Source organism: Carcharhinus amblyrhynchos, chromosome 4 (assembly GCF_965287045.1).
Source record: "Carcharhinus amblyrhynchos chromosome 4, sCarAmb.v2.hapA, whole genome shotgun sequence".
Lineage (NCBI taxonomy): Eukaryota > Metazoa > Chordata > Chondrichthyes > Carcharhiniformes > Carcharhinidae > Carcharhinus > Carcharhinus amblyrhynchos.
This window is the reverse complement of record NC_137327.1, coordinates 69,998,527-70,025,331: the sequence shown is the minus strand read 5'-3', so window position 1 is coordinate 70,025,331 and position 26,805 is coordinate 69,998,527. Positions and strand designations below refer to the sequence as shown.

Sequence of the window (26,805 nt, the reverse complement as noted above, 5' to 3'; positions counted from 1 at the left end):
CCAACCTTCTGTTCTTGACACACCTATAGAACGCCTTAGGATTCTCCTTAACCCTATCAGCCAAAGTCTTCTCATGTCCTCTTTTAGCCCTTCTTAGCTCACTCTTCAACTCCCTCCTAGCCAATCTAAAGTTTTCTAGTGCACTACCCGAGCCCTCACGTCTCATCCGAACATAAGCCTCCTTTTTCCTTTTAACCAACGAATCAACTTTTTTGGTGCACCACGGTTCCCTAGCCCTACCAATTCCTCCTTGCCTGACAGGGACATGCCTATCACAGACTCGCAGTAGCTGCTCCTTGAAAAAACTCCACATTTCGGACGTTCCCAGTCCCTGTAATCTCCTAGTCCAACCTATGCTTCCTAATTCTCTCCTAATAGCCTCATAATTACCCTTCCCCCAGCTAAAACCACTGGCCCGAGGTTCATGCCTATCCCTTTCCATCACTAAGGTGAACGTAACCGAATTGTGGTCACTATCACCAAAATGCACACCAACTTCCAAGTCTAGCACCTGGTCTGGCTCATTTCCCAGCACCAAATCCAATATAGCGTCACCTCTAGTTGGCCTATCTACATACTGAGTCAAAAAACCTTCCTGCACGCTTTGTACAAAAACTGACCCCTCTAACGAGCTACAGCTATAACAATTCCAATCAATATTAGTAAAGTTAAAATCCCCCATAACAATTACCCTATTACTTTCACTCCTAACCAGGATCGTCTCCGCAATCCTTTCCTCAACCTCTCTAGAACTTTTAGGAGGTCTATAAAAGACTCCCAACAGGGTGACCTCTCCACTCCTATTTCTAATCTCCGCCCATACTACCTCAACAGACAAGTCCTCATCAAACTTCCTCTCTGACACTGTGACACAGTCCCTGACCAATAATGCTACCCCTCCCCCGCTTCTACCTCCTTCTCTACTCCGACTAAAGCATTTGAACCCCGGGACCTGCAGCAACCATTCCTGCCCCTGCTCTATCCATGTCTCTGAAATGGCCACAACATCAAAGTCCCAGGTACTGATCCACGCTGCAAGTTCATCCACTTTATTGCGAATACTCCTCGCATTAAAGTATACGCATTTCAAACCCTGCCCCACCCCACCCCTGCGATGCTGTGCATTGCAGTCCCCATCTATGCTCCCCTCACTTTCAACCCCTCTACTCAGGATCCCACCCCCCCTCCGAATCAGTTTAAACCTCCCTGCATAGCCTTTGCAAATTTACCCCCCAGGATATTGGTCCCCCTCTGATTCAGGTGTAGACCATCCCTCTTATAGAGGTCCCGCCTTCCCCAGAATGAGCCCCAATTGCTCAAATACCTGAACCCCTCCCTCCTGCACCAACCCCTCAGCCACGAGTTCAAACTTTCCCTCTCTCTATTCCTCTCTAAACTATCCCGTGGCACAGGCAAGAGTCCGGAGATAACCACTCTATCAGACTTGGCCTTTAGTTTCCACCCCCACTCCATAAATCTCTGCTTAATATCCCCTTCCCTTAACCTCCCTATGTCATGTGTCCCGACATGAACTATAACTTGGGGTTGATCTCCCTCTCCCCTAAGAGTCCTGAATACCCTTTCTGATACATCCCGGACCCCAGCCCCTGGTAGGCAACACACCAGCCCTGAGTCCCTACCTTTACTTCCAACTCTCCTATCTGTCCCCTTAACTGTGGAGTCCCCAATCACGAGGCCCAATCTTTTACAGCCCCTAACCCCCTGAGCTTTCACACTAGGCTCACCCCCAGAGACCTGCTCCCTTTGGCTATCCCCAGTTGATTCCTCCTCAACTGTAGCCTCCAGGACCGAAAACCTATTTTGGAGGGGAACAGCCCCAGGGGATTGTCCCCCCAATTGCTTCTTTCCCCTCTTCCTGGCAGTGACCCAAGACTCATTTCTAGGAGTGACTATCTCCTTATAACTCCTATCAATTTCCACCTCCGCCTCCCGAATTATGCGGAGTTCCTCTAATTCCACCTCCAGCTCCTTTACACGCTCCTCCAGAAGCTGCAATCTAACACACTTCCTACAAGTAAAATCACCTGAAACACTACTAGATTCCCTCACCACATACATCCATGGAGGAGGACGTGAATAATTTGCCAGGTGTTAGAGATGGAAAGGTGGTAGGACTGGAGGGTCTCAATGACATTACTGTTACTAGAGAGGCGGTGCTCAACAGACTGGAGGGACTGATTGTGAACAAGTCCCCAGGACCGGATGGAATGCATCCGAGGGTTCTGAAAGAAATGGCGGAGGTGATAGTGGATGCATTGGTGGTTATTTTCCAAACGTCGCTGGATTCCGGGGAAGTGCCGGAAGATTGGAAAGCGGCTAATGTTACGCCGTTGTTTAAGAAGGGTGCCAGGCAAAAGGCGGGGAATTATAGGCCGGTTAGTTTAACGTCTGTTGTAGGTAAAATGTTAGAATCCGTCATCAAGGAGGAAATAGCGAGGCATCTTGAGGGGAATTGCGTGATAGAGCAGACGCAGCACGGTTTCGTTAAGGGGAAGTTGTGTCTGACAAATTTACTGGAGTTCTATGAGGATGTGTCTAGGGCGGTGGATAGAGGAGAGCCAGTGGATGTGGTCTTTCTGGATTTTCAGAAGGCGTTTGACAAGGTACCTCACAAGAGGTTATTGCAGAAGGTCAGGGGACATGGAGTTGGGGGTAGGGTGTCAGCGTGGATAGAGGACTGGTTGTCAAATAGGAGGCAGAGAGTGGGGGTCAATGGGTGCTATTCGGATTGGCAGTTGGTGACTAGTGGAGTGCCCCAGGGGTCAGTGCTGGGGCCTCAGCTATTTACCATTTATATAGATGATCTGGAGGAGGGAACCGAGTGTATGGTGTCGAAATTTGCTGATGACGCCAAGATTGGTGGAACGGCAAATTGTGCGGAGGGTGTGGAGAGTCTGCAGAAGGGTCTAGATAGGCTGGGCGAATGGGCCAGGAAATGGCAAATGGAATTTAATGTTGGCAAGTGCGAGGTGGTCCACTTTGGTAGGAATAATGGTAGGAAGGATTATTACTTACGTGGAGAAAAACTGCAGCAGGCGACGGTGCAGAGGGACCTCGGGGTCCTTGTGCATGAGTCGCAAAAACCCAGCTTGCAGGTGCAGCAGGTGGTCAGGAAGGCGAATGGGATGCTGGCCTTCATAGCGAGGGGGATTGAATATAAAAGTAGGGAGGTCTTGCTGCGGCTATATAGGGCATTGGTGAGGCCGCAGCTGGAGTACTGTGTGCAGTTTTGGGCGCCGTACTTACGCAAGGATATTTTGGCCTTGGAGGGAGTGCAGAGGAGGTTTACTAGGCTGATGCTGGAGTTGAGGGGGTTGAGCTATGAGGAGAGGCTGAATAAACTAGGCTTTTACTCATTAGAGTTTAGAAGAATGAGGGGAGATCTCATTGAGACGTATAAGATGATGAATGGGATGGATAGGATAGAGATGGAGAGACTCTTCCCGCTCAGAATGGACAGTAGGACTAGTGGGCACAGCCTCAAGATAAAGGGGGGGCGGTTTAGAACGGAGTTGAGGAAGAATTTCTTCACTCAAAGGGTGGTGAATCTCTGGAATTCTCTGCCCGTTGAAGTGGTGGAGGCTGCCTCGCTAAATATTTTTAAGAAGAGGGTTGATGGGTTTTTGATAAGAGAGGGGATTAAGGGTTATGGGGAGAGGGCGGGAATGTGGAACTGAGCCACGACAGATCAGCCATGATCTTATTGAATGGCGGGGCAGGCTCGAAGGGCCAGATGGCCTACTCCTGCTCCTATTTCTTATGTTCTTTGAGGGGGAGAGCTGAGTGGTGGTGATTTTAACTTGAGGATCGCCAAACCTCAGGAAAGGGGAAAGATTGAGAAGGCGGGCCCTTCATGAATAATCTCAGCATGTACAGGAACTGAACCTGTACTGATGGCATCATTCCGCATCACAAACCATCTATCCAACCAGCTGAGCTAACCAACTCATAAGCAATGCCTGGACAGTGATTTGAACATTTGACCATCAGATTAAAACTCTGATGCTCTCTACTTACTGAAGAAGTTATAGTAGTATAATTACTGACCTTGTGATTATTTCCTGTAAACCACCAGCACACAACACACGAAGTGACACCCACCTTGTAAATATCACTGATACTTCTAGAATGTGGAGGAAAATTACAAGGGGGCAAAAGAAGAGTTCTTCCCTCAGCAATCTGTGTGTATTCCTTTACTGTTCAAACAAAGTACCACTCTTTGTGGTTTTATTGTGGTATCTTTGGAAGATATTTTCTCTCAGTTTGATTCATATAGTGATCTTAATGTGGTAAACGTACCCAATGGTTTAACAGGAGTGATTATCAAACACAATAATACACGGAGATGCATAAGCAGATGAACAAAAATTTGGTCAAAGAGTTAGGCTTTAAATTAATTAAAAAGAGGACAGAGGAGGGAAAGGTTATGGGAGGACATGAGCACCAATAGTTGACTGACTAAAAGTGGGAATGCTCATGATGGCAGAATTGGAGGTGTGAAGAGATTTCAGAGGGTTGTGGGTTTAGAGAGATGAGGCCAGGGAAGGATTTGTAAACAAGGATGAGAATTTTTAAACGTTGCACAGGGTTGATGAATGAATGAGATTTGCTGTGTGTTAAGACATGGTTGAGCTCAGGTTTATGGGGATAGAACGTGAAAGTACAGAGATTATGCCAGAATTCTGAATATACAGATAATTAAGGCATGGCTCAGGGCTTCAGCAGCAAATGAGCTGAGACAGAGGCAGAGTTGGAGGATGTAACCTTGGTGCAAGTAGTGATGGGACAGATATGCAACCATCCGAAGGGTAAATACAACACCAAATTTCCAAAGAGTCTTGTTTAGCCCTCAGTTAGCCACCAGAGAAAGGGATGGAGTCAATGCTCGGAAACAATTGATGATCAAAGACATGACGTTGGATTTTGCAATGTTTATTTTGGAGGACATTTTTGTCCATCCATTGAATGGCAGGCCCTGTAGAGACAGTAAAGGGTCAACAGAGGCAGTGGTGAGGTGTTATCAGCATACACGTGGAAACTGATAACAATTTTTCAATTAAGACACTGAGGCAGAGAATCAGAGGATGTTAAGTATAGATTCTGGGGGTGCGATTGAAAATGTGACCCATCAGGTTCAACAATTTATGCCATATCAGAAATAGTTGAACTCACTGAGCACAGCAAGGGGTACAGACCCAGACAATATCCAGGATCTGGTGTTAAGGACTTGTGCTCCAGAGCTGGTTACACCCCTAGGCAAGCTATTCCAATACAGCTACAAGACTGACATATACCCAACAAAGTGAAAAATTGTGTTGGTAAAAAGTACAACAAATCCAACTTACCATTCTATCAATCTACTCCCGCAAGGAAAGTGTTATCGAGTGCTATCAAGCATACTTACTCAGCAATTACCTGCTCACTGTGCTCAGTTTGGGTTCTGCAGGGTCACTTAGCTCTTGATACACCTTGTCTAAACCTCCAATATTGAGGTCGGAGTAATTGTCTTTGACATCAAGGCAGCATTTGACTGATTGTGGCATCAAGGAGCCTGAGCAAGACTGGAGTCAATGGAAATCGGGGAACATGTTCCACTAATTGCAATTATACCTGGAATAAAGGAAGATGGTTGTGGTGGTTGGAGGTCAATCATCTCAGCTACAGGACATCACTGAAGGAGTTCCTCAGAGTAGTGTCCTAGGCCAAACTATCTTCAGCTGCTTCATCAATGACCTTCCCTCTGTCATCATATCAGAAGTAGAGATGTTCATTAATGATTGCACAATATTCAGCACCATTCACAGCTCCTCTAGAATTAAGCAGTCTGTGCCCACATACAACAACAGCTGGATAGAATTCATGCTTGAGCTGATTAGTGACAAGTAACATTGGCACTATACACAAGTGCCAGGCAATAACCTTCTCCAACAAGAGAAAACCCACCCAACCAACCTTTGACTTTCAAGAGCATTACACTGGAATTCCCCACAGTCAACATACTAAGGTTAACATTGACCAGAAACTGAATAAGACCAGCCATATAAATATCATGGCTACGAGAGCAGGCCAGAGGCCGAGAATTCACTTCATGACTCCCAACATCTCTGTACCATCTTCAAGGCACAGGTTGAATTGCCTGAACTTGCCTGGATGAGCGCAGCTCCAATAGCCCTCAAGAATCTCAATACCATTCGGGACAAGGAACCTGCTTGATCAATGCCCTAGCCAGTAACTTAGATTCGTTCCCACGACCAATGATGTTCAATGCATGGAGTTTGCTCCATATAAAAAATACACTGCAGCAACTCATCACTGTTCCTTCAAAAAACTTTCAAATCCAAACTCTACCACTGCCAAGGACAAGAGTAGTAGATGCATGAGAACACTGTTAGCTCCCCTCCATGGTATGCACCATCCTGACTTCAAACTATATCATTGTTTCTCCCTCAAAGGCTCTGTTCAAATATTAGAACATCCTACTTAATATCATTGTGGGGACTCCTACACTACACAGATTGTAGTGGTTGAAGAACACTGCCTTCTCAAAGCTACACTGGATTGCAGAATACATGATGGCTTTATCAATATCCACATTCTGTGGATAATTATGAAAAAATAAACTGAGATTAGGGTTAAAAAACAACCAGTTTTACAGGCAGATCAGTGTGCATCAGTGCTGGTCCCAACCTGGATAAATGAGGAGGGTGGTGGCAGGATGGCTGTAAAAATGATTGTTGATATGAATCAGAAGCAGGATGAATAAAAGAGGCAAAAGCCAAAATGTATTTGAATCCTGAGACAATGGCAAAATTCTTTTGGGTCCGCCCATTTTAATGTTGAAGTAGAGCTTTGGAGATTGGAAGACTTAGATGAGATAAGATCTGTACAATTCTCTGATTGCACTGCACCATAGTCCCTATTTCCAAATTGGTTTGCACAGTGAGAATTTGTACATATCATTAATTAATTGTAAATCGAGGAGCTCAAGTAGACAAATACTCCATTCTTAGCATTGAGGACCTCTACCCTAAATTAGCTAGGGCCCTGAAGTACATCAAGTTAAACTTCAGTCATACCTACCAGCAGCTGGAGTTGGATAAGGATTCTCAGAGGCCGGTTACTATTAACATCCACAAAGGACCATGCCAGTTAACATGTTTATCTTTTGAACTCTTATTGATCTGTGCCATTTTCCAACGTATGATAGAACATTTATTGCAGGGCATTCCTAATGTCGTGGTATATCTAGATGATGTCTTAATTACAGTAGCCTCACCTGAGGAGCGAAGTGAACCTTAGAGGAAGCTTTAAGATGATTTAAAGAAGCGGGTGTCTGTTTGAAATGGCTGAAATGCACTTTCTAGGGAATGAAGTTATATGCTGGGATTTCAGGGTAGATAGTAAAGGTTTACATCCTTTGGAGACTGAAGTTAAACCACAAAGGAAGTACCTCAGCCTAAACATATCAGAGTTAAAATCATTCTTAGGAGTGGTGAATTATTACGGCAGATTCTGACAAAATATGTCTACAATTTTAGCCCCACCTCACCAGCTTTTAAAGAGGCATTGGAAATGGGGGGAAGCACAAAATGAAACATTTGAAGTAAAGCAGGCATTACCGTATCAGCACTGCTTGTGCACTTTGATCCAACCAAACCATTGATAGTTACCTATGATATATCTCTTCCTAGCTACTCTTTCCAGCTCCATCCAGGAAGACAAAGATTGAGTGCAGATGCACTCAGCCACCTCCTTCTGCCACATTCAGTACTTTCACCACCAATACCACTACAAGTAGTGCTGGTGCTGGCCTGATAGATTCCATCCGAATGTTTGCCGGTCTCAGCTACACATGTGAAAACCTGAACTGAAAGGAACCCACTGTTATGAAACGTTAGGATGGTGATACAAGAAGGATGATATAAGTCAGAGCAACTTAAACTCTACCAGCAGTGTAAGGTGCTAATAATATATGAGGATGGCATGTTATTGTGGGTGGTTTGTGTTAAAGTGCCACCCCAAAAGTGACAGTTTTTATTACAGGAATTCATGATACACACCCTGGGCAAAGCAGGATGAAAACACTGGCCCAAAGCAATGTCTGTTGGTGAGGCAGTGAAAAAGAAATTGAAAGAATGGTCAGCCAGTGCCCAGATTGTGAAACACAACAGGCATTGTTGGCACTGCCAAGTATGCATTCATGGGAGTGGTCACGTAGGCCATGGTTGCAATTGCATATAGACTTCACAGGACCATTCATGGGACATGTTCCTCATCCTGGTTGATGCCTTTTTCAAAATAGTAGGATGTCCAATTGATGAAGTTTACACCTGTCACAGTCACCGTTGACAAGGTGAGGCAGATTTTTGCCATCCATCGCGTCCCACAGGGCTTAGTGTCAGACAATGGCACAGCATTTATAGCAGAGGAGTTTCGGAAATTTGTTAAGTCAAATGCTATTCGCCAAGTTTGGTCAATCCCTTACCATCCGGCTTCCAATGGGTTAGCAGAAAGCTATACAAATGTTCAGATCATTGATGAAAAACCAAAATCATAAGCCATTGCCTTTACATTTGGCAAGCTTCTTGTATTCATATCATAGCACACCAAATGCGAACACAGGGGTGATGCCAGCAGGAATACTAATTGGAAATTTCAGACCCATTCGGATTAGGTATTTCCAGATTTGACAAGGAGGACGGAAGCTAGACAAGCCACCCAGAAAGAAAACCATTACTCAAGAAAAAGGAATTGAATTTTCCAATTTGACAATTTAGTTTTGGTCATGAACTTTGCAGCAGGACTGACATGGGTGGCTGGTTAAATTGTGGAAAGAACAGGACCATTTGTTACATTGTAGAAATATTTGGTAGGAATAATGGTAGGAAGGACTATTACTTACGTGGCGAAAAACTGCAGCAGGCGACAGTGCAGAGGGACCTCGGGGTCCTTGTGCATGAGTCGCAAAAACCCAGCTTGCAGGTGCAACAGGTGGTCAGGAAGGCGAATGGGATGCTGGCCTTCATAGCGAGGGGGATTGAATATAAAAGTAGGGAGGTCTTGCTGCAGCTGTATAGGGCATTGGTGAGGCCGCAGCTGGAGTACTGTGTGCAGTTTTGGGCGCCGCACCTGCGCAAAGATATTTTGGCCTTGGAGGGAGTGCAGAGGAGGTTTACTAGGCTGATACCGGAGTTGAGGGGGTTGAGCTATGAGGAGAGGCTGAATAAACTAGGCTTGTACTCGTTAGAGTTTAGAAGAATGAGGGGAGATCTCATTGAGACGTATAAGATGATGAATGGGATGGATAGGATAGAGGTGGAGAGACTCTTCCCGCTCAAAAAAGACAGTAGGACTAGGGGGCACAGCCTCAAGATAAAGGGGGGGAGGTTTAGAACGGAGTTGAGGAGGAACTTCTTCACTCAAAGGGTGGTGAATCTCTGGAATTCTCTGCCCGTTGAAGTGGTGGAGGCTGCCTCGCTAAATATTTTTAAGACGCGGGTTGATGGGTTTTTGATAAGAGAGGGGATTAAGGGTTATGGGGAGAGGGCGGGAAGGTGGAACTGAGCCGCGACAGATCAGCCATGATCTTACTGAATGGCGGGGCAGGCTCGAAGGGCTAGATGGCCTACTCCTGCTCCTATTTCTTATGTTCTTATGTTCTTATAAGGTCATTGTGTAGAAAAATATGTGGATCATTTGAGGAAGACAGCTGGGCCAGATAAAGAGGATCAACAGATGTCTCCTGTGGTAGTCATGTTCACCAGTTGCTGATGTAGAGATCCCTGTTGTCAATGTGGAGCAGGGGCAACCAGCAGTTTACCTAGCTCAGGAGACAATAGCTACTGAGAAGGATCTTGACTCCAGTTTGATGAGTTTGCCTTTTGCAGATTCTTTACTCACCAAAGTTCAAAGCACCGAATGAAACGTCCCACCAAAGTCGACTTTGTGATGAAATTTTTCCTGAGATGTCCCTGATGTCTTGCTGAGTTTTGCATGCCTATGCTGTTCCTTTTGTTTCATTCACATGTGAACTTAGGAGTCGGGGTGGGGGAAGGAATGTGATAGTGTGGCCCTCTTAAGGGAGCAATCCCTGATGGCCACGTAATCAGGCCGGACCCTTTTGAACAGCAGATTGCGAAGCCGAGCCAATTAGGTGCAAGGACATACGTCCTGGGATAGGAGGAGAGAAATTCAAGGTGTACTCAGTTCTGTTAGACCATGTTTGTACATATGTAAATATTGTTGCTAATAAACTGGCTCTAACTTGAAGCCACAAATCATCTCCAAAGTTATTTGCTTCATAATTTAAATCCAAATAAAGATAACTGCTTGGAAAGAAAACAAAACGTGATCTAACTAAAGCCTAGGTATTGTGGGTATTGCATACTGGTGCACTGCGGTAACTTCCTTTAAGCCATTTCTTCTCATGTGAGCGACAAGCAGAATTTGTTCAAATTGAAGCAGTGGTGAAAACATGTGTTTACATAGTGTCTTCCATGACCTCTGAAACTCCCAAAGTGTATCACATTTATTTCAGTGCTTTGGGAGTGTAGCCACTTGTTGTCAGAAAGTGTTGGAAGTGACTCTCAGTCCAGAAACCTGAATACAAAGTTCAATGATGTGGAGATGTCGGCATTGGACTGGGGTAAACAGCCCATTCACCTGATGAAAGAGCAGCAAGTGCTCCAAAAGCTAGTGGCTTTTGCTATGAAATAAACCTGTTGGACTTTAACCTGATGTTGTGAGACTTCTTTCTATAAAGTACAAGCCAGTGCTCCAGTTCAGAACTGAGGGAGTGCCACTTTAGAGAGAGGTTTGTTTTTCAGATGACATGGGCCTCATCTCCTGCTTGGTGTTCTGGCTGAGGTTTATCCCTTAATTGATCACACTAGAAGCAGATTTCTTTTATTACTGTTTGTGAGAGCTTGCTGTGTACACTTTAGGTGTTGCCTTTTCACAATTGCACATTGAAGATTAAAAACAAAGCACAATATTTATGTAGCAGCCTTGGAACAAAAAAATGTTTTACAGCATAAAATGCTCTTCAAAGTGTTGCAATTAATAAAGTACAGCAAAAGATTAACGCACATCAAGATCCCACAACCAGCAACACACAATATTGCGCAAATTCAGTTTTAGTGATGCCTTTCAAATGATAAATTGAGCAGTGAAAACACCAAGCTCCAAATATATCCAATACATTCAGTTTAACATCTTTCCAAATGATGGTATTTTCGTCAGTGCAGCATTCTCTCAGTGCTGCAGTGATGTGCCAGTCTGATTATGTGCTCAAGTCTCTGGGTTTGGTCTTGGGTTTAACCCAAGACGTTTTGACTCAGACACTGACCTACTCTCTGTATCTAACTCACACTATCCCACTCACATTAGCCCTGTTCTTGTAGACCCACAAACTCCATGAAGCCTTTGCTGCTCCGATTCTGACCTCTTCTGTATTTCTGATCTCATCACTCCATCTTTGGTGGTTGTACGTTCAGCTATAATCAACCCTAAATGTCCCTAGCTCTCAATCTCGCTCTCTCATCCTTTTAAGGTTTGAAGCTTAGCTCGTTAATGAAGCCTTTGGTCATCTGCCCTAATAATTATGCAAATAACTGTCAACGTTTTGGTAGCATCCCTGTGAAGCACTTTGGAATGTTTTACTAAGTCAAAGGCACAGTCAAAAACAAATCATGCACCACTATAGCAACAAATCAACTGCTCTGACTATTAGGCCTGTCTCACTCCCCCTTTGCAGTAAAGTTGCATAGTGGAACAATAGTTCCACTGTAGTCTCACAGTGTCAGGGACCCAGGTTCAATTCTGGCCTCAGGTCACTGTTTGTGTGGAATTTGCACATTCTCCCCACATCTGTGTGGGTTTCTTCCAGGTGCTCCAGTTTCCTCCCACAGTCCAAAGGTGTGTAGGTTAGGTTGATTGGTCATGTTAAATTGACCCGTGCATCGGGTTTAACAAAGAAAATACATGGGGTTATGCCAATAGGACCTGGGATTGTGGTTGGTGCAGACTCAATGGGCCGAATGACTTCTTTCTGCATTGCATGGATTCTATGACTCTTATGTTATAGAACATCCTGCTGCAACCAACACTGACCCTTCCAGTGAAACTCAGCACTCACAGGAGAGGAGGGAGAATAGTGAAAGGTGGTGAAAAGAGAAAAGAGGTGAATTAGTTTCCTAATTTTGATTGCATCCACCAGGTGGCAATCTCCACAAAGGATCTGACTCTATCCGGGATCGCCACATGACAAAGTCAATAAACTGGTTGTGGGGCTTGCAGATTTTTTGAGATAATGCATTAAATTAGTCTGAAAGATCAACGAATTATGTTTTGTTTTAAAAACAGAACTCCCTCTGCTGAGACCCTCGGTCATCTAAATGCACATCCTCAAGGAACTCCTACCTCAGCAGAAACATTCTCCAGCGCATCCTAACCTGTAAGGAGCAGGGTGCAATGATTGACAGCCCTGACATCCAATTGGAGCAAGGTTTTCTGAGTAGGGTGCCACCCATTTCAGGTTAGGTTGAGCTGCAAAGTCTGGAATAAAAGGGAGTGAACGGGAAGGAAGGAGCAGAAACAGCCGAGAGGGATAGAGAAGGAGTAACAGTGATACACCTGGTAATCAGCACAGGTAAGGACAGGGCAAGTGATGCGAGATCCCAACTTTTAAACCAATTCAATCTCTCAATGATAGAAAAATCTTAGCTTTAAAATTATATTATCAATATGGGTAACTATAAAATTGAATAGATTGCAAAAATATTTATTCTCTGATTTTTGCGGAGAGGAGGGAGTGATTTTTGCGAAGAGGAGCGGGGAGAGGGGCGCTGCAGGAGCCAGTAAAAACAAATCTATTTACCAAATGTAATAGATGTTTTCGTGTCTTTGAAACTCTGGGGACGTTTGCTATTCTATGTGTGATCTAATGGTGTTAAAAACAATTTGACAGAGGGATGTTTAAGAATGGGTTGTAAGCTAATGCAAATTAATGTTCAAAATCTTCAGTATTGTAGCTATGTTTGTTAAAGCAATATTTCAAACATTAGAATTGAAGTTGTAAATTTCTCTAGTCTCTCCTAAAGTTTCCAGATCCATGTATTTTCCACCTTTTAGAGCTAAAAATGAGAGAGATTTCTAAAGGAGCTGTTGAGCTTTTTATTTCAAATTGACCGGGGTGATATGTTGTATAGTATTTGAATTCATGTTGATCCCTATTCACAAGGTGGTTTCTTGCTGTTAAAGCAAAGATAGAATCTTGAAGGTGGGTGGGATGGATAGGATAGAGGTGGAGAGACTCTTCCTGCTCAAAAAAGACAGGACTAGGGGGCACAGCCTCAAGATAAAGGGGGGGTGGTTTAGAACGGAGTTGAGGAGGAACTTCTTCACGCAAAGGGTGGTGAATCTCTGGAATTCTCTGCCCGTTGAAGTGGTGGAGGCTGCCTCGCTAAATATTTTTAAGACGCGGGTTGATGGGTTTTTGATAAGAGAGGGGATTAAGGGTTATGGGGAGAGGGTGGGAAAGTGGAACTGAGCCATGACAGATCAGCCATGATCTTATTGAATGGCGGGGCAGGCTCGAAGGGCTAGATGGCCTACTCCTGCTCCTATTTCTTATGTTCTTATTATGTTCTTATGTGTCATGGGAGTCCTCATTTCTTCATCGTTTGTTAATCCAGAACATGAACTGTTCCCGCTTTTGTAAAAACAGCCAGTGTTTTGAGCAAATAAATTCTCATCAACCCAACAGACAACTTCACAGCTTCAGTGCCTCACCCTTTCTGGGAGGGGGGACACTTTTTTGTAAACCTGCTATGAGTACAAACCTATGCCCTAAACAGTATAGTTACTGAGTATTAGTAAAATAACTTTAATAGAACCAGAGAATCCCTTTAGTACAGAAGGAGGCCATTCAACCCATTGTGTCTGCACTAACTGAAACAGCATTTTTTCCAGGCCCTATCCCTGTAACACTATGCTACAATTGGCTAATCCAGTTAATCTGCACATTTTTGAACTGTGGGAGAAAACTGGAGCACTTGGAGGAAACCCATGTAGACGTACAAAAGGAGAACATATAAACTCCATACAGTTACCCAAGGGCAGTACAGAACCTGGGTCCCTGGTGCTGTCTGGTAGTATGCTAACCACCATGAAGGGTTAAGTGCAATCTGTTTTGAGTCCTTCAGTCAGTGCCCATACCTAAACTTGACTGGAGAGTCTAGAAGTTTTATCATTTGTGCTTACCCACAACTGTTATCATGCCTTCTGCCAATTCTGTTCTACTGCCTTCTTTTCCCTCTCCTCCTCCCTCTGAGCCACTCCTACTTGTTCCATCTCTCTGCTCCTTTACTCCCTGCTCCTCTCTCCTGCCTTCCCATCCCCATCCAAAACATTTTCCTTGCCACAAAGTTTGGGTTTTGTGCTCAACGGTCTCCTGGTCAATGTTACTAGCCACATCCCCAATGATTCCAAGTGCAACTTTACTGGCCTGTACCTTAAATAATGGCATGTGGCAGGAGCCTTACAGACAAATCTATATAGATGCATGCACACGTGCACACAAATATATACTTGCACAAATATACACGTGCATAAATATATACACGTGCATGTGTACACATACACACATCTGAAAGATGTGCTAGTTAAGTGCATTGGCCATGCTAAATTCTCCTTCAGTGCACCTGAACAGGCATTGGAGTGTGGCGATTAGGGATTTTCATAGAAACTTCATTGCAGTGTTAATGTAAGTCTACTTGTGACACTAAAAATAAATTTTAAACATACACACAAACACATTTACACTCACATGCATACACATGCTCACACAGACTAAAGAAGGACCTTCTGTATGAGTTGTGCATGTTTATTGATTTCTTTTAATCCACAGGTGATTCGGTACCTTGTTGCCCAACAAGGGGCATACACACGGTCGTGCAAGGGCTGCTCTTGGATGTTGCCTAGTGCTTCATGTCGTTAGTGTACGCTTAAACTGGACTAGCTGACGAGCAACATGACAGCTCAGTGACTATCACTGTTTGCTGTGCAGATACATGGATTTGGGCCAGTGTCTGTGGGAGTTTGCACATTCTCCCTGTGCTTGTGTAGGTTTTCTCAGGTTTCCTCCCACACCCCAAAAACGTGCTGTTAGGCTGATTGGTGTTAACAAATTGCCCCTAAATTAGTCGTCCCTCAATCTGGTTATGGTTCCTTTATTGTGGAGTCCAGTAGGCTTAGACAAAGGTCATAGGTAGAAGAGGGCACTCACAATGTTAAAATGGTGGCGTGGGCTCGTTGGGCTGAAGGGCCTGTTTCCTGTGCTGTGTTGTTCTTTGTTCTTCCTGAATCAAGGCATAGCTCAGAGCACACTACTTTATTTGATATCATCAATACCAATGTGTATTTACACCACATTTTTGATACAGTAACCACTTTGTGCATGACTGGATAAAACTGAACCAAAGGAATATATTCGAACAGTTGATTAATGACTTGGTCAAAGAGTTTGGTTTTAAGGCCACTGAAGGCACAGCCACTCCTTAAACATGGGCTCATCTTCTCAAGCTTAGGAAATTCATGATTGACGGACCATCATCTATTAATACTTGGGCCACATACAGGGATTCCATTCCTGTCAGTGAGCAGAATAGAGATGGGCATTGCTATTGTCAGTTCACATGTATACTATCAAGTATTATCTGTCAAATCTTCATGTTAATTCAAGTGGGTTTTGCCAATTGCACTTACCAAATTCTTTACTAATGAGTAGTTTGTATGCAAATGTTTTCTACTTTAAGCAATTAGGTAATACATTGCAGGACAAGTGAAGAAGCACACCAGATATGATCCATTACTCCCCAAGCTAACAGACATCGTGCTTCAAAGCAAGAGCTCAAGAGAAAACCCTGAGTCAAAGCCATATTCCACGCAAAGATTTGAATTCTGTTCAGGCAGGATGTCCCTTTTTGGGGATGAGAGCCGTCATTCCACCACTATTTGGAAGATTAGTGTTGAAACAGTTACACGAGGGCCGTTGTGGAATTGAGTGAAGGAGATAATGAGGAGCTAGTTCTATTGGCCAGAATTAGAGAAGGTGGAAACGCGTTCATCTTGTGCGAAGGTGCAAACCCTGCTGACACTAGCACCATTGTATTCTTGGGAACGGCCAGAAGAGGCTTGGCAATGAGTACACATTGATTCTGCAGGATGGTGAAAGACACATTTCTAATTAGTCAATGCCAGAAGTTGCCATCATGAAGTCAGTCTCAACAGAGAAGATGATTGAGAGATTGGGTGAGATCTTTAGCAAATTCAGAGAACAAGGTTTGTTGACCAAATGTTTGAGTTGATTCCTGCAAGAATACTGTGCCCTGATTAAATAACAACTATGTACTGCATTTGACTTGGTAAAACCACTGAGGACAAAATAAATCGTCCAGAAAAAGCAATAGGATTGGATCATACAGCAGGAAAACAGTGAAATTGTGTGTCTTCCATCAGGCTCTTAAAGCTTTTGACAAGAAACTAAGCTACAGGACAAAAATGGGTTCCTGCTGTTATCATAGGACAGACTACAACTGTCTCCTGCACTGTTCAAACCCAAGGCAATGTCATCTGGAAGAGGAATGCGAATCAACGATTGGTGGGAAGAGACAATCCATCAGAAGTGGAACCTATAGAAAGTCCAAACTCAACTGTGCCGAGAGATAACCTGAGACCTTCCTGAAAACCTGACACTAACAGAACCATTGGGAAAAGCAGCTTGATTCCAGATCAAACATGCAGTCAACCTCAAATCATTATGTCAACCACTGACTTCACATTGAGCTAGAAAAACCAGACGTTGCAACAAGCACTAAGGAACAGACGTTTGAGGTTTGGCAACAACCATTGAGAATGACAACCTTAATTGTCTGACATTTGACAATTGATTGAATGTGTTGGGGATGTTTGATCTAAAGGGGGAAGAAATGCTGCTATTGCTACCACCTCCGACTGAAAGTTCAAAATAGCATTGTGCCACACCTTGAGAAAGCAATGATAAGCACTTTTGATTCCAGCCTTGGGTCACTGTCAGTGTGGAGTTTGCATATCCTCCCCATGTCTGTGGGGTTTTCCCCTCTGTGCTCCAGTTTCCTCCCACAGTCCAAAGATTTGTAGATTAGATGGATTTGCTATGGTAATTACATGGGATAAACACAGTAAGAAGTCTCTCAATACCAGGTTTAAGTCCAACCAGTTTATTATTTAATAAACTATCAAATTGGTTGGACTTAAACCTGGTGTTGTCAGACTTCTTAATGTGTTTACCCCAGTCCAACGCCAGCATCTCCATCAGAAATACATAGGGTGACAGAGATAGAGGGGAGGGCCTGGGTGAGATGCTCTTTTGGAGAGTCAGTGCAGTCTTGCTGGACTGGCTGGCCTATTTCTGTGCAGAAAAGATTCTGTGGTAATAAGGGATGGTCAATAAATGTTAGCCTAGTCAGAGATGCCAACACGTCATGTAAGAATAAAAATGAACATCAGCTGGTGTAAATCCACCAACGAAAATCCTCAACTCACTTTTGATTTCCACAAACAACATCATATAACTGGGTATCATGTGGTCATAGTATCATGCAATCAAATCTGCAACAATGTCATTTGGCATCAACAGGCAATATATCTAATTCTTAGTAGAGCAAATTGCTGTTTGTCTGGAATTATTTTGCACTGAAAATAACAAAAATCCATTTTTCTGCATTGCTGTTATCTTTTTATTTTTGGCGTTTCTTCTTCTTGTCTCACTCCTTTTTTACTGCCAATTCGTTTTGCTGTGATTCCCAGCTGCTGTCTAGTTCAGGTATTTTTCCCACATCTCAATCTTACCTCTTGGGAATGTTCTCAAAGGAAAACAGATAATTGTTTGCTTTTCAGTGAACTGCAAAACATGCCGGACAAACCAGCAGATGGCCAGAGAAACGACATGTCAGAGGTCAAGAATTTCAAAAGAGCCAGCCTAAAGAAAACAGACATGCAGGAGAAAAACACACTGCCAACACAAGAGAGTAAGCATAATTTAAGCTTCATTGCTGCACTTTAATGTTCCACACAGGGTTCTATTCATACTGTATATATGACCGATGTATATGGAGATGAATGTATAGGTAGCATTGAACACTCCCATTTCTAGTTACTGTGATGAAATTTATCTTTAAGAATAGCATATTTTGCTTTATGATCTTATTGACTTTGAAGAGATTTGCATCTTGGTTTTTTTTTTCTGGATGCCCTGCTATAACATCTTTTAACAATTGCTGCTATCCATTTTTCTGTGACAAATATGATTACTGCAGTTGTAAATGTGCCTAGTTTGGGGGCGTTTAAGAGATCCATGGATAGGTTTATGGATGGTAAGGGTTTGGTTTAGGTTAGAGGGTCATTGTTTTTTAACTGGTTGGCGCAACATCGTGGGCCGAAGGGCCTGTTCTGTGCTGTAATGTTCTACGTTCTATATGTTCCAAATGTTAGATTAATTGGCCTGCAGTTTTCTGCTTTCTGTCTCCCTCCCCGTTTTGAATAAAGGAGTTACATTCACTATTTTCCAGTATAATGAAACCTTTCCCGAATCTAGGGAATTTTAGAAAATTTAATCCAATACATTGACTATTTCACTATCTATTCCTAGTTTGAAGTCCATCAATACTCAGGCTCTTGTCCACAGCTCCAACAATTAGCTCAGTATCACTTCTCTGGCGATAGTAATTTTCCAGAGTTCCAGTTTTCCTGACGTACAGCTGTTTCTTTTTGATTTATTATTATCACATGTATTAACATACAGTGAAAAGTATTGTTTCTTGCGCACTATTCAGACAAAGCATACCATTCATAGAGAAGGAAATGAGAGAGTGCAGAATGTAGTGTTACAGTCATAGCTAGGGTGTAGAGAAAGATCAACTTAACGCAAGGTAAGTCCAGTCAAAAGTCTGATGGCAGCAGGGAAGAAGCTATTCTTGAGTCGCTTGGTACGTGACCTCACACTTTTGTTTCTCTTTCCCAATGGAAGAAGGTGGAAGAGAGAATGTCTGGGGTGTGTGTGGTTCTTAATTATGCGCTCTGCTTTGCCAAGACAGCAGGAAGTTTAGACATAGTCACTGGATGGGAGGCTATTTTGTGTGATTGGGCTACATTCATGGCCTTTTGTAGTTTCTTGCGATCTTGGGCAGAACAGGAGCCATACCAAGCTGTGATGCAACCAGAAAGAATGCTTTCCGTGATGCATCTATAAAAGTTGGTGAGAGTCATAACTGACATGTCAAATTTCCTTAGTCTTCTGAGAAAGTTATTTTTCTGAAATGTTACTTCTATCCTCTATAGAGAACACTGATACCAAATACCTGCCCATTTCCTTATTTTCCATCATTAATTCCCCCAAGTTCTAATTTAATTTCTCTTTTTAAATCTGTAGAAAATATTTTCTATCTTTTTTTCAGTGGGATTTTCAAACTGAATCTGCCACACTCTGTGCACTACAGAGAGCACGAGTGTAAAACACGTGAAAATTAGGGGGCGGGGCCAATTCCTGCTAGAGAGGCTGGCAGCATAGCGCAGAGCAGGCTACTGCGCATGTACTGATATCAGCACATGTGCAGTAGTCCTGCAGCGCTGGCCTCCCAATTGCTGGCCAGCCCCACGACCACGACCCCGCATCGCTGCCCCACCAATTTTTTTTTTTCTCCCTTCATGGCTCGATCATGGCCTCCTGAGATATGTCTGGGCTAGGCTTGACCACTCTTCTGCTGGTAGTCAGGATCTCCTCCCCAACCATCTTCTACCTGCTTTCCTGCCCCCCCCCCCCCCCCCCAAATCCACCAGCAGCCCTGACCACCCTGTCTCCAACCCGATGCCAGCCCTGATTGTTGGCCTTACCCCACCTCTATCATGAGAATAAGTTGTACAGCTCCACGCTTTTTTTTTGGTGCAGAGCTGTCAGTGCTGGGAATCCAGCGGATGGAGACTCTCCAAAGGCTGTGGTGCCCAGCTAGGAGCCCATTACACAGTCTCTGCTTGAGTCTCCTGGCCCACTGCACTGTTTTAGCCTGGGGAATCGCATGTTTTTTCTTTAAGTTTCATACTATCTTTAACTTTTTAGTGAACCATGTATGCTTTACTGTCCTCTTGGAATTGTTCTTTCTTGTTGGAATGCTCCTATTCTGTGCATACCAAAATATCCTCTTAAACATCTACCATTGCATCTCTACTGACCAATCCCTTAACTTCATTTGCCCGTTCTCTTTACCTAGTTTTGCTTCCGTGCCTTCATAATTGCCATTATTTAAAGTTTAGACCCACTCTTTCCTCCCTCAAACTGAATGTAAATTTAATTATATTATGATTACTGTTACTGAGGGGCACCTTTATTATGTGGACAATGGTGGACGGCTGGGTTCTGGTGGTGGGAGGGAACATTTACAAATAAGGTGGGCATGGGAATGATATAGAGTGGCAGGATGAGAGCCCCTCATGGCCAGATGAAGGAAGAGTTGTTGTAGAGAACTCAGAAGCGGAAATGGATCCAAGACACGGGCAGTGGGACTGTGGCTGACGGGCACATCAGGGAGGAAGGGCTTGTGAATAGTAACAGTAATGGGCAGCACAGTTATGGATGGGCTTCCAGTTGATGTTATGGTGGATGAAGGTTACTCTGTGGACGTTAATGGTTATGGGAGGTGGGGGGTGGGCAGTGTTGCTTTCAAATGGAGGATAGATGGCATTGGAGCATTTTTGGAAGGCAATGCATACCATCCTGCGGCTAAGGCGCTGATCACTCCTAAAATGCTGGCTGGATGGAAGGTCATTGGGTGGGTGTTGCAGAAGCCCAACTGGACTGGACAACTGAAGGAGAACATAGTGTCCTGACAAGGGAAAGCTGTTTCTAGTTTCTACAGAATCAGCAGCAGAAGGCGAAGGAACAAGATGTGTGGAAAGCTTCTCGCACAAGGTTCGCAAAGATCCTGATAAAGATAGGTGCTTCCAGGTGCAGACATGATTTGGAGGGTGGGGGGGTGGAATTACTGCCCCAGTCTGGGTCTGCTCTTTCATTTGGCAGGGATGTACATAAGCATTAACACAAGCGGAAACTCTTAAGTGCAACTATACACAGTTACAAGTTTGCAACAACAGTTTACAATGATTGTATACCCGTGCTACACAGTGAACTCAGACCTTGTTAATTTTAGGTGTCCTGCCACTACATTTATCATCCCCAACATCGGCAGCATGGGCAGAGGTACCTGTTGACCACAATACCCTCGTGTCCTTGATAACTTTAGCAGATGCCTTCTGGGTCAGGTGTGGTCCTAAAGGCTGGAAATAATGGGATCTGAGGCAGAGAGGACACTGCACATCTTTAGAGTCTGGAGCGGAGGTTCCAGAGGTATCCACCTGATTATCTACCTCCTTATGGATGCACAAGGGCCTCTTCCTGACTCTTTGGGGAATGGGTTACCTAGAGGAAGGGCCTCCCCACCGCCTCACATCCCCATGCTCTAACCATGAATATCCAGCTAATCTACACACCTTTGGACTGTGGGAGGAAACCGGACCACCCGGAAGAAACCCACACAAATGCACAGAGAACACACAAACAAAACAATGACCAAAGGCTGGAATTGAACCCAGGTCCCTGCTGGCACTGAGGCAGCAATGCTAACCATTGTGCCACCATGCTGCTACATCACAGCACAAATGGACAAACTCCTCCACCTCACTTGGCATTCTGAGGACCTCTCGCACCTCTGCCTGATGTTCCCCTGCTTCTTGCTGCATTGTAAAAAGTCTGACAACACCAGGTTTTAGTCCAACCGATTTATTTGATAGTAAACGCACAAGCTTTCGGACTAACCCGAAAGCTTGTGCGTTTACTATCAAATAAATCGGTTGGACTAAAACCTGGTGTTGTCAGACTTTTTACTGTGTTTACCCCAGTCCAACGCCGGCACATCCACATCTTGCTGCATTGCCAACATTTGGTCCAGGACTGCTTCCCGAGACTTGTCATCTGACTCTAACTTTGAAGACCCTCTTCTCCAACAGCTCTCTGAATACCTATAACCTTGACTTACCCTAACTCTTCCTGCTGTGGCCTCCTCCTTGTCCTGTTGGCAGCTGTAAGAAAGAGCAGAAAATGACTAGATGGGTAGTCCCATTGTGCATCATCCTTCAGTTTCTGCATGCAGAGATTAATGCTCCTTCACAACACACGTTCACTAGAGTGATTTAAGGACTTAAGTTACATTATTAGAAGAGGTTACATAACCTTGCCTTGTATATCCTTGCATTTGGAAAGCTGGTGGGTGATTTGATCATAGTATGGAAAACGTTAGGAGGATTTGATTAGATAATGTTGCAGACAGGAGAGATTAATTTAACCAGCCCTACCTCCACCTCCACCTCCACCTTTTGATTTACTTCCCCCTTTTATAAGTGGTGGCATATTACCCAACCTGCTTTGTTTTGGTATGATCCAATTTTCTATAAATAACCCCACAGCAAACTTGAGATTTGGATGTACTCGAGAGTGAGAGGTGACCTTATTGAGACAGAGTTCTCAGGGGAGTTGACAAGGTAGATGCTGAGAGGGTTGTGTGCGAGTCTAGGGCCAGAGGACATAATCTCAGTAAGAGTGCCCATTTTAAGGCAGAGATGAGGAGACATTTCTTCACCTGAGTAGTGAATCTGTAGAATTCTTCACTACAAAGCTGTAGAGGCTGAATTACTAAGCATGTTCAAGACTGAGATAGATTTTTTTTTAATCAACAAGGGGATCCCGAGTTATAGGGAGAAGGCAGGAAAGTGGAGTCAGCCATGATCTCATTGAATGGTGGAGCAGACTCAATAGGCTGGCCAACTTCTGCCCTTATATCTTTATGGTAAATTTATTCTGCACACACAAACCGCAGGGGGCTGACATGGCGGCACAGTGGTTAGCATTGCTGTCTTATAGTGGCAGGAATCCAGGTTAAATTTATGGCCTTGGGTGACTAGGTGGAAGTTTGCACACTCTCGCCGTGTCTTCATAGGTTTTCTTCAGGTGCTCCAGTTTCCCCTGTCAGTCCAAATGTGCATATTAGGTGGATTGGCCATGGAAAATTGTCCCTTAGTGTTCCAATGTGTAGGTTAGATAGATGAGCAATGGCAAATGTATGGGGTTACAGGGATAGGGCAAGGGAGAGGGCCTGGGTAAGATACTCTGTCAGAGTTGGTGCAGACTCAGTGGGCTAAATGGCCTCTTTGTACTATAGGGATTCTGGGAAGGTCACTACATACCCCACTCATGCAGTGAAGAGGGATAGAGAAACAAAGATTGATTGGGCAAAGATCACAGACCACAGAATTATTGTTCCATGCTCGTCTAGAGCCCAGAATCAAAGTACAGAAAGGTTGCAGGTTGAAAATTGATGTTGGATAATGCAACTTCCTTTATTCTAAGAGATGAATTGGTTCCAGGTGGTCAGACCTGGCATTATGAAATGCAGATGGCCTTTGTGTAGTTCCCTTTTTGAATGTGGTCTGTACAGCCCACAAGGGATCATTGGGGTCCCCTCAGATAGTGAGAGATTAGTTATTGCAAAATTGCCATATTAGGTGATTTGAGGGTCACAGACAGTCATTTTGAAAAGGGCTTTTATCCAGTTTTCAAAATTTTAGAAATTAGCCATGAGGATATTATTTTATAAAAAGTAGAGAGTAGGACATTTTAGTCCGCTGGCAACACAAATAATTTTCTGTCAAGAAGAAACCAACAAATTAGTGCTCACCTATTCAGGAGTGAAATCAGGAATCACAACAATAGAGAATAGAAATCTTCAATTCTTCCCCCAGAAGAGCTGTGCATGCTAGGGTCTGTTGGAGATTTTATTCCAAATCTAAGATCAGTGGATTTTGTCAGGATATCAGGGAGATGGAACAAATGGAGTCATGATGCAGATCAATCATGAATGAATAGAAACCGTTTAGAGCTTGAATGGCTTCCTCCTGTTTTGTCTTTAAGTTTAGTCTGGGTGGGATTTCCCAGTCCTACCACTGTCACAAGCAAGACTGGAAAATTGGGAGAGTGATTGACTTTGACTTTGCCCGCTGCTGGAGGGATCAGAAAATCCTACCTTCTGCAGTAGGAGATCTTTAGTGTAACTCTTAAGACAAACAAAGAATAAGAGTTAAACTAAATCTGTGTACATGGATATACAAACCGTTTTCCTTTTTTTCATTCAGCATTTCCTTCTCAATCTATCTTCCAGTTGCTCAGCTGAGATTCTAAGAATGATTTTTCAGATGCCCTGTTAACTGCCAACTGCCACAACCATTATATTACAACGGAAAGTAACCAAATTTCCTGGGGTTGGGATCCTTGCCCTGCAAGTTTAGAAGGAACTGTGCATAAAATGATCTTTTTTTAATAAATGGGCATTGTATATATTTGCCAACAAACTGTGCAACCTTCCATCAAAATTGGTTTGGCCTGGGGTTTTGAATTGTAGCTAATTCCCCTGAACACCATACAAAAGCAAAAAAATAGTGGACGCTGAAATTCTGAAATGAAAACAAAATGCTGGAAAAACTCAGCAAGTCTGGTAGTTTCTGTGGCAAGAGAAATAAGAGTTAACATTTTGAGTCCACTGTGACTCTGCCTTGGAGCTGAGAACTTCAAAAGGTTCTGAAGAAGGGTCATAAGATTCAGAATGTCAACTCTGTTTCTCTCTACACTGATTCCACTAGACCTGCTAGATTTTTCCAGCATTTTCTGTTTTTATTTATCCCTGAACACCATACCTGTTTCAGAAGATGTGTATTGACCAACATTAACATTCCATCTCTTGGATACAAGAACGGGATACTGTCCCTTTATTGATCATTACTGATGTTTAAACCTTGAAACACTTGAGCAGCATATTTCTTACTGTATTTGTTTTTTGTTTTGCAGCCATCGAGCAGGAAAAGCGGAATGCAGCAAGTGCAACTTCCTGAGACTGGCAGCAGACAAGGCTTCATGGCCCCTGCACCTTCCACAATGCCAACCTTTTTTATATAAGCCTGGCACGTCAATAATCACAATATTGCAGCTTGAGGGGAGGGGCATTGCCCCCATGAACCCCTCAATATTCAAGGCATTCTTTGCTTGTATTTGGTGATTTTTATTTTTCTGTTTGCTTCTGACACAGCTTTGTGGGAAGGAAGGTGAGTTGCAGGAGTGTCATGGTATAGGGGTGAAGGTGGGAGATGCTGAATAATTGAGTGATGGATCATGGCTAGATTTATACCATGTAATGATGATGCATTGGCAATTGTTTTGTCTTCCTATTAAACTCACTGAAAAAGTTTAATATAAAAATGAAATAAAATATACATTTGAAATAAACTGGTTCTGTATTTTCATGCCAGCAGTTTGCCAGGATATAGTGACATTATAATTACGCTCAATTCAGCCAACTGAATGGGTATGAACAGCACTCAATTCACTACTGAGAGAGTGCTGCACTGTCAGATGTGCCATTCTCACAGTTAGAAGTTTAAATAGGGGCCATGCCTACTGTTTCGGGTTGATATGGTACTTTTCAAAGATGAGCAAGGGAGTTTGGCAGTGTATGCTGGCCAATATTTATCCCTCGAGCAATGGGTAGAAAAGCATCGAGATTGTGACTGGGACATTCTGGTTTCTTGGCAGCACAGAGAGGAACCAATGGGAAATTCCATCAACAGCAGCTGGATCAGAAGATGCTGCTGCTGACAAGTGGCATAGGACATCCTGCTGGCATGCAGCATAGAAGGCAGAGAATCTGGTCCTAAAAGTTCTGATTTAAAGGTCAATATTTCCCATACATTCTGTTTTTATATCACTGGAACATTTATCCAGTCACTTGTCTCACACTGATTGTGGGAACTTGCTGTATATAAATTGGTTGCTTTGTTTCTTACATCAGTGAGCCCAACTGAAAAATATTGATTATGAAGCATTTTGGAAGGTCTGGAACTCATAAAAGATGCTATATAAATACAACTTGCTTCTTTTACTGCGATATTGGGCAGAATTTTCTCAGTTTTTTCCCACTGTGGGGGACACATTCAGTTAAGGGACATTTGGGTTCCTGCCAACTTCAAGACAGGTGGGTTTAGGACAGTTCCCCTCCATGTGATTGCATAAAGGGTCAGCAGCCTTCACTATGTCTACAGTGAGAGTGCTACGAGGGGAAATGGAAGCCAAAAGCAGCTATTCCTTTACATGCACTATATATATATATCTGAGCATAAAGACTGACAGCATTGCAGCACAGTAGTCAACATGGTTGCCTCACAGCACAGGGCCCCATGCTCAATTCCAGCGTTGAGCCTCCTCCCACATCTTCATCTGTCACAGCTTACCCTCCGATTTCAGTTTCTCTGCCTTTTGGTCATTCGCACCTTCAATTATCTCAAAAGACTACCTTTTAGCACCTCCTATCCTTTCCCATTGCTTTTGGGGCTATGACCCATCTTTCATTCCCTCACCCCACATATAAGTATCTCCCACTTTCTATGTCATTTAGCTTTGACAAAGAGTCATCTGGACTTGAAACATCTGCTCTTTTTGTTACAGATGTTGCCAGACCTGCTGAAACTTTCCAGCATTTTCTCTTCGGTTCCAGCCAGCCTTGAGTGACTATGTAGAATTTTCACATTTGCCTGTGCCTATGTGGGTTTCCTCCGGGTGCTTCCTGTAGGTTAGGTGGATTACCCACAGTAAATGGA

The 26,805-nt window shown here is 43.6% G+C and overlaps 1 long non-coding RNA gene across 2 annotated transcripts in view; it reads left to right on the top strand.

Annotated features, from left to right (window-relative positions):
• Window positions 1-25,438, top strand: part of LOC145342101 (uncharacterized) — a 162,948-nt gene extending 137,510 nt beyond the window's left edge. The window contains exons 1-3 of one of the 2 annotated variants that reach the window (XR_013886508.1): window positions 12,584-12,670; window positions 17,959-18,089; window positions 25,004-25,438. This is a non-coding gene — a long non-coding RNA (uncharacterized LOC145342101). Of the gene's footprint in view, window positions 1-12,583; window positions 12,671-17,958; window positions 18,090-25,003 lie in introns of those variants that run through there. The other variant, XR_013886509.1, reaches the window with a different exon arrangement.
• The last annotated feature ends 1,367 nt before the right edge of the window (window positions 25,439-26,805 follow it).